Here is a 9,254-nt window from a genome sequence, read left to right as displayed (position 1 = left end):
GGTAGACTTATCTATCAGACATTTGTTTTCTGCTTTGACTTTCTCAAATGTTTGCAAAAGTCTTTTGTAATCCATTACCATCTCATTTAGTGCATTGATCATATCGTCTGTGTGAATTCATCAGAAGTGAATCGAATACCTCATCAAGGTTGGATTCCAGATCATCATTAGCAATTAGACACTTAATTGATTCCTCATCACTATCACTCGAGTCATCATCTAAGCTTGTGGTTTCTGAATCTATCCACTTGCTCTTACTTTCTTATGATATCAAAACTTTCTGTTCTCTCTTTCTTTTAAAGAATTCTTCTCATTTTCTGTTCTTATTTTGTCAGAAGATTTCTTGTCATCTTTCTTTGGTCTAGTCAACGGGCAATGAAATGGTATGCCCTGTCATAATTAAAAAAAAAAATCGATCAGAAAAAGTTTGCTTCTTTCTTATAATTGTTATTTTTGTTAGATTTTTGAAGGTTTGAGCGTTTCTTCCTCATGAATCTTCCAATTTTTTTGAAAAATAGTGACATGGCGTCACTGCTGACTTGGATGAAGATTCTTCTATTGTGACAAGTGCTTTTGTAACTGGTGGAATAAATGGTTCTTCTTCATTTTTGGTTCCAGCTCGAATTTATAGGCCTTTAGATCAACCAATAGATCGTGTAACTCGAGTTTGTTCAAACACTTTGACTCCCTCATGGCTATGATCTTGACATCTCATTCTCTTGACAAGTCTCTCATCACTTTAATTGCAACATCCCTATTGTTGTAGTCCTTCCCAAGAGCTGCCAACTTCAATACTATGATGCTGAACCTTTCATCAAATTCATTAATTGTTTCTACGGCCTTCATCTTGACATTATCAAATTTTTGAATGGTCACAATCAGCTTGTTCTCCTTAGTTTGATCATTTCCTTCACAAAGTTGAGTTAGTTTTTCTTAGATTTCTTTAATTTTATTGAACATATTATCTAATGTCTTATAAAGGATATTTTTGCCACATTTTCTAGATTTGCTTTCTTTTTGTCCTCGGCAGTCCATTCTATCTTGGTTTCTCTACCATTTGAGGAGCACTATATGTCACGACAACGAGTGTATTACTTACGTAATCTTCATTGGTCTATCCGTGATGACATACCACATGTCATCGTCTTGAGCTGATACATGTGCCTGCATTCCGTTTTTCCAACCATCATATTCTAGTTTTGAGAACATATGGATTTTGTTAAAGGAGGCCATTTGATATATCAGATATTCAGATATTGGAACAAACAGTTCTGATACCACTTGTTAGGATCGAAGATAACTATCATGCAAACTATGTCAAATAATGGTAAGTTTAAGTTGTGTTTAACAACTCAAGTCAATATTCCAATTAAATTGATTAATTTTAACTATAGAAACATGTTCTAAGTGTGAAAACTCCTCAGATTACTTAGTGAGTATAATATACAAAAACAACAATTTTTTTAAGCTCACTTATCAACACAGATGATAGTCTTAGTATCACAAGAAATAGAAGTAAATAAAAAGGCAAGAAGTTGTTTATGGAAGTTCGAAGGCTAAGCTTCTACGTCTCCCCTTCTTTTCTTTCCAGAAAGATTCCACTAGAAGATTTGATATGTACAACAACTTGTACAAACCCACTTTAACTCGGTTCCACAACCCTAATAAACTAAAACTCCTAGCACCATTTTCTTCAAGTTGATCTATTCAGAAACAATCTTCTGACAGTTACAATTGATTATCACAATGCAACAATGCTCTTGCGTAAAAGATAAGGGAGAATACAAAGTACACAATATTAATCCTTAATCAATCTTATGAGAAACTGAGTGTGTGCAAGAACAACTTAAAGATGAATCGTTTGAGGGATGTTGTGCGATTTGAATGCTTTATGAAGATTGATAAAGCAATATTTTTTTTTTCGAGAGCTCTTCAATTTTGATAAATTTCTTATTTATAGATGTTGGTCCCCAATGATGATATATATATCTGGTGCTCACGGATGTACTAAGTAGTCGAAATTTATGCAGAAACAGTCATGTGCTCTTGTTGTTTTGTCAAATATAGTATCAGATATTTAAAAATATTTGGACGCTAGCTGAAAGAAGTAATCAACAGATCTTCTTATGTTTATTTTTGTTGACAACTTTATTATAAACTCATATATAACAGAGAATGTTGACAAACTGGTCTTTAAGTTGATCTACTATTCAAGTCGTGCTAATTAATAAACTTTATCAGATCAAAATAGTTTAACAACTTGATTTGTTAGTTCGATTTAGATGGTGACAACGTTGGTTGATCATCGTACTTGTAGTCTTATTTAGTTTAATTTAATAGTCTGCATTAATATGAGTTTGAGTTAGATCGGTTTAGTTTTTGGGCATCAAAATTTAGATATAAATTTTGCCTTAACAATTTCCCTCTTTTTGATGATGCCAAAACTAAGTTATCTATTATAAGTAAGATAAAATAACATATCTTAATGTGCATCAATAAATTATGAAAATTATGTGAAAGTTAAATCTTGTGATTTATCCTTTCTTGAACAGTTGATGAGGGGTATGGCTTGGTTTGTATGTGCTACTTGACCTGCTATGATGATGACTGCGACCAATACCACCAGAACTTCCACCATGTGGCTTCCTACGTCGAAATGACGAGGATGGAGGTTTAGATTTGTAAATGACGAGGATGAAGGTTTAGATTTGACATCACTCTTTCCACCTTGTAAAAACGTAACCATCTCGGAGATCTGGGTCCCGAGGGTTTCAATATATCCTGCCATTACAACTTCTCGCTTTTCAATTCGGTAGATAAGATCAGCAGTATGCCTGTTTTGAGTATGTTTAAGTTCATATATCTGAATGAAGTGCATATTCATAATCTTGAGTACTTCAGTAATTTGTTCAGAAATATTGTCTTGAAAATATCAAGATCCAGAGATGATTCCATCTCATCTGCCCTAAATCAAGTTATGTCATTATGCATATTAATCAGGGATTGATGAATGAAATGCATTCTATAAAATTGTGGAAACTAGATTATATCTTTGATCTTGATCCTGGAATTTTGGAGGTGAGATTGGTGGAGAAGTGTGTGCCAGTTCAAGTTCATGCGCTTCTTTTTTTATTTGAATGGATGTAGGTATTTGCAGTTCAAGGTCATCAACGATATGTTCTATTGGTATATCTTCTTCTTGAGATGATAGCTTTTGAGGAGTAATGATGGATAAAATTTGAAACATGTTTGGAAAGATGTGAGATGAGTTGAAGATGCTACATTCGTTTGATTTGTTATATTGATATGTTGAGGAGCTATTCACCTGTCTGTTCTGTCAGGGATGCAAATTAAACTTGGGATCAATTATTACTATCGATTGTCGTGGTATGGCTAGTGTGATAAGTGCATCAATTTCTGTAAAAGATGATGGAGTTATTTCAGGAATAATCGTGTTGTCCAGTGTCTGCAGATCTCTGCTATTTTAAGTTGTGAAATTTGAGGAAGAGTTTCTGAATAGTGCAGGGTCACTGATTTTTCTTAAATTGTTCACCTTGTTGTTGGTGCAAAACCTCTTTGAGAATCTAATCGATGGAGGGATAAAATGTTTTGTCTTTGGTCAGCTTGAGTCATTGTTTCTTCTTCTCTAACGAACAATTTGATTTGTTCCATAAAGAATTTTCTTCATGAATTGCTTCAATAGATAGAGGCCGTTGGATCTATGTTCTCATCAGATTAACTCTCATGAAAAACCCATGTGTGTCCATCTTCAACTGACTGATGATTGCAGAGCTCCTGATATGAAAAAAAGGCCATATGTTAGGTCCCCGAGGATTGAAATTTCGTCTTTTTTTTCTTATCAGGAGCTTTAAACTACTCTCTCTTATCATCATTGCCAGAAAATCTCTTCTCTTCAGACCTTCAGGAATGATTCGAGTCTCAATCTATTCTAGAATTTGATTTTATTGAGCTGTCATCTGTTCAAACTTCTTCAGAGTCTTGATATTTGAATAATGTTCAAACATTATGTTGTTTTCCCATCTATCAAACTTCTTCACATGAATCTGAACTATGTTTTCCACTTCGCGCATGACCAGATTAATGCCTGTTTGAACAACTGAGAGCAGCGTGGCAAGTTCAATAAGAGTGCCCTTTTCTTTAGCTTTGGTTCAATATGAGGTAATCTCGATTCATGAGAAACAATGTTTGTTTACACTATCTTGATGCCAGGTATAAACTTTTTGATCGGAACAGCCTGGGATGAGAGCTAGTCCGATAGGTTTGTCGAAGTATTTATCAGTTTGATTTTCTTGGTTCTTTTCTTCTTCCGAGGATCCGCGAGAAGACTTGAGTGAAAGGTAGCTTCTCTTGATCAAAATCAATGTCTTTCGAGTTAGACACCTCAAATATTAGTTTTATTTTGACAGGTGCCTTCTTGGGTGATTTCTTCTTCTCTTTTCCTTCATCAACTTCTTTCTTGACCTTCAACAGATCATCTGTAGTGATCAGGTTCTTTGATATGTAAACATCAATAGACTTTTTGTTTAGCACCTTATCAACAATCATATTGGTTGACAGTCCAAGATGTGCTTGAGAACTTTCCATCAGTTGCCAGATTTGAACAAGTCTTGGTTCTTGTTCGTCTGAATGAGAAACCATTTCAACTAATATGTTGTATAAGATAACAGACCAGTTGATTTTGATAACTGTAGTGATAACAATCATCATTTCCAATCTTTCCACTGGGAATGCATCTAATGAGCCTGCCTTTGCTGCCAGGGGTTTGGCCACTATATCATTTAATAGTCTGCATTCAATTTTCATATCTTTATTCTTTTTGAATGATCTGAGAGGAGCACCCGACAATGAAAAACTTGACTTTCATTACTTCAATGGTTGCATATGGAAATTTGTTGAACTATGTGATTCCTTATGTTGGCAGGCAATTTGTTGAACTATGTGATTCCATCTGTTGGCAGACTGAAGGTGTAAATGAACTGCTGTTGATTAAAGGAAAATGTTTGACAAAGTGTAGACTACAACTTCATATTCAATCCTTTCAGATGCAAAGAACCAAGATAACTCTTCTTCATAGATATGTCTGGAGCAGCTAAGAAATCCCTAAAGTATGGTGGCTTCCAGAATTTGAAAATGGTCATCATGTTATCATCCAAAAATAGACAAACTAAATCGAAGTCGATTTGAAGAGCGCTGCTGACGAATGAATACATTCTGATTGTTAATGAGTATCTTTGAGATAAATACGAATTCTTGTAATCTTGATCAACAAAAAAGACAATAATCAGTAACTATAAAAGAAAATGAATTGAAAAACTTACAGATATATACGATCATGTAAGACAAACATGTCAGTCCACCTGTCAGCATGTTTGTGGAGAATTTTTAAAATTTGAAAGGTAAAAACTGAAACATCAGAGCCGTACCATTTAAGGTGATAAATAAATGTGTCGTGTAAAATTAAATGAGATACATGTCATAACAATGCAGATAATTGACCATTTTTGTCAGTTTGCTATTGGGTAACTTGCTGACAAATAAGGGTTGTATGATAAAGTCAAGCTGATCACCAGCTTGAGCTGTCGAACAACTTGCGCTGGCAGATCATTTGAGCTTATGAATTCGACTGCTGTTTTATCAGCTTAATCTGAAAGTTCCCCCTAAGATCATGCATTATCAATTTAAATCTACTAGTCCTAAAATATTTCTAAAGAAAAAAAACTTAGTCCTGAGTGATGGCTTGGTGAAAATGTCTGCAACTTTTTGATCTGTTGTGACATGTTCGAGTTTGATGTCATTCTTCATGACATGGTCTTGTATGAAATTGTGTCTTAAGTCAATGTGCTTGGTTCTTGAATGTAGTACTGTATTACAAGTAATTGCTATAGCGCTTATGTTGTCACAGAAGATAGGAGATCACCCGCTTGAACACTATAGTCTCTGAGCTGTTGTTGTATCCATAACAGTTAAGCACAACAACTTTCGGCATCTAAGTATTCTGCTTCAATTGTTGAAGTAGCAATTGAGATTTGTTTTTTGCTGAACCAAGAGATTAGTCTGTCAAATAAGAATTGAAAAGTCCCATTTTTGCTTTTCCTAATTATTTTACAAACCGCATAATATGCATCAGAGTAATCAATTAAATTGAAAATGGAATCTTTTGGATACCAGAGTCCGGCATTTTGAGTACCCTTAAGATATTTCAATATATGTTTAGTAGCAATTAGTGTGATTGTTTAGGATTTGTTTGGAACATAGCAAATATGCATACATCAAACATGATGTCCGGTCTGTTGGCACTTAAGTACAATAAAAAACCAATATATCCTCTGAATAGTGACACATCAACATGTGGTCCAATCTCATCTTTATCCAACTTGATTGAGGAGCTCATAGGTATTGAAGCTGCTGAGCAATTATCCATACCAAACTTCTTGAGGAGTTCTTTCGTATATTTAGCTTGATTTATGAAGATTCCAGTATTAAGCTGTCTAAGTTGTAAGCCGAGAAAGAATGTCAGCTCGGCCATCATTCTCATTTTAAATTTGTCATGCATCATCTTGGAGAACTTCTAACAGATTTTGGGGTTTGATGACCCAAAAATAATGTCATCTACATATATTTGAACTAACAGAGTATGATCACTTTTACTGAATTTAAACAGTGTTTTATCAACCGTACCGATTGTGAAGTCTTGCTCAATTAAAAATTTGGATAAGATGTCATGCCAGGCTCCGGGAGCTTGCTTCAAACCAGATAATGCTTTATCTAATTTAAACACATAATTAGGTATTACATGATTCACAAATATAGAAGGCTTTTCAACAAACACATTTATTTGTAATAAACCATTTAAGAATGCACTAACATCCATCTGAATTACTTTGAAGTTCTTAAACATAACATAAGCAAGAAATATTCTGATGGCTTCTAATCTAGCTACTGGTGCAAGTGATTTATCAAAATATATTCCTTATTCTTGCTTTTAGTCTTACTTTTTTTTTTAATAATCACAGTGTCATTTTCATCAAGTTTATTTCTAAAAATCATCTTATTCCAATAACAGATTGATACGATGTTTTGGGAACTAAATTTTAAACGTTATTTCTATATAATTTGTCCTAATTATTCTTGCATGACATTTTTCCAATTTGATTCAATTAATGCCACATCAATTTTCTTATGTTCATTTTGAGATATAAATGCAGTATGCAAAAATTCATCAATCATTTGTTTCCTAGTTTTTAACCTCATACCAAACATAGTAGAGTCATCCCAACCAGAACAAAGTCACATTCCCTTTCCTTCCATCGAACTGAATTATCTCAACCAGATACAAGTTAAAATTTAATTTGTGTTTCCCAATCAGAACCTCAATCCCTGGTGCAACCTACAACACCCAGTGAACATCGAATCTATTCCAAGAGAAAGAGAAATGAAAAAAAATAAAAATAACCTTATCCATCAAATCAAGGCCATGAATCCAATCCAACTCCAAAGACTCAAAATTCACAAGTTAACAATGATCCTTATGCTATCCCTAATGATTCACAGATTGTATGGGCTCAAACAATCACCAAAGGTCTATTATTCAAAAATACATCACACAAGGAAGTTGAGGTTTTCATTTATGCGTATTAGGCTGGATATGTCGTTGTTGATAAACGATCTACTTCAGTATATTGTACCTATATTTGGGAAAATTTGGTGACTTGACAAAAGCATTCAAAGAGCTCAATTCCAAGCTAGGATTGCTCCATATCTATTTTTAGAAATTAATTTTATCTATTTCCTAGTATAAAGATATGAATGGTATCTCAATGATTTGTTTTCGTTTTCTTATTTAACTTCGAATTTGTAGGAAAAATTTAGTTTATTTCTTGTTATTTATACTTCTAAGATTCATTCAGAAAAGAGAGAGCTAATTTCAATTCCACATATTATATTTCATTTTAACGTATTCTTTGAAGAAATATAAGAATTTTTTATTTTCGTAATTATAAAAATAATATACTATATCATGAAAATTTTGGAATAATTTCATCATGTGGAACAAAGTAGAGAATTATATATCCTCATTTATTTAAATATATATATATATTTGCATCACTTGGTATTTAAAAAGTAATTAATAAAAAAAATCACCCTTCACAAATCACGCTCTCGCAGGAATCAATGGCTTCATATTCAAGTAAAGACGAAAAAAACAAAAACATTGTTGAGAATTGAAAATGTAAACAAAGAACAAGAGGACTAGGGAAAATTTTCTCCATTGTATTAAAACTAAAAACTAACTACATGTACGTTACTTGGGTATGTATACATAAGTCTACAAAGAAAGAAACACGTGATTCTATCAAAATACGATTTTAGCATATACATCCATTTACTCTTAACACTCCCCCTCAAGCTTAATGTAAGTTTAATATGCCAAGCTTGGACAATAAATAATGATGTTGGTTTCTTCCCAAAACCTTCGTGAATATATATATGTTGTTTGGTCTTATGTTGAAACATGAGTTGTTCTCATGAGCTTCCCCTGGATTTTCTCTCTTACTAAATAACAATATATCTAAATATGTTTTTTTCTTTCGCGGTACTACGGGTTCACTGCTATTTGCATTTCTGCCTTATTACCATGATGAATTATAGCTGGCAAATTCATCTTTACTCTGATGTCTGTTAATATCCCAATCATCCAGACAATTTCACACATTGTTATAGCTATTGTTCTATATTCAGCCTCAGTGGATGATCTTGATACAATAGATTGCTTTTTTGTTTTCCAAGATGTCAAGTGGCCATCGAGATAATATCCCATGTTCGATTAGCTTCTAACGCCGCAATTTCAGTATTCATTGCCAGTGGCCATCGAGATCATTCACCTCCTCGTGGTAACTTCTGGGTTCCTCAATGTGAGAAATGGATGAAAGGAAATCTTGATGTGATGGAAACAAGTGAGAGTATGAAATTAATTGGTGATAGGATAGGCCGAGGAGTGGGAATATCCAATGGTGGGGCATGTATAATCATGCTACCAGATAGGGGGCCTGGACAATCGAGAAGAACGTCTAACCACCAGAGAAGTATATGGTTCATTGAAAAGAAGAAAAGGAATTTTTGAAGGTGGGTGAGGAAGAGTATGTTCTGTGTCAGGTACATGAGAATTGAATATGGGAAGAGTTGGTGTGGTACTGGAAAATAGAAAAATGAACTCATGAAAAGAAACATATCGT

The sequence above is a fragment of the Primulina tabacum genome, chromosome 17 (genome assembly GCF_025594145.1).
Source record: "Primulina tabacum isolate GXHZ01 chromosome 17, ASM2559414v2, whole genome shotgun sequence".
NCBI classification, from domain to species: Eukaryota; Viridiplantae; Streptophyta; class Magnoliopsida; order Lamiales; family Gesneriaceae; genus Primulina; species Primulina tabacum.
The sequence above is the reverse complement of the archived record's forward strand: the minus strand, read 5'-3'. Positions refer to the sequence as shown.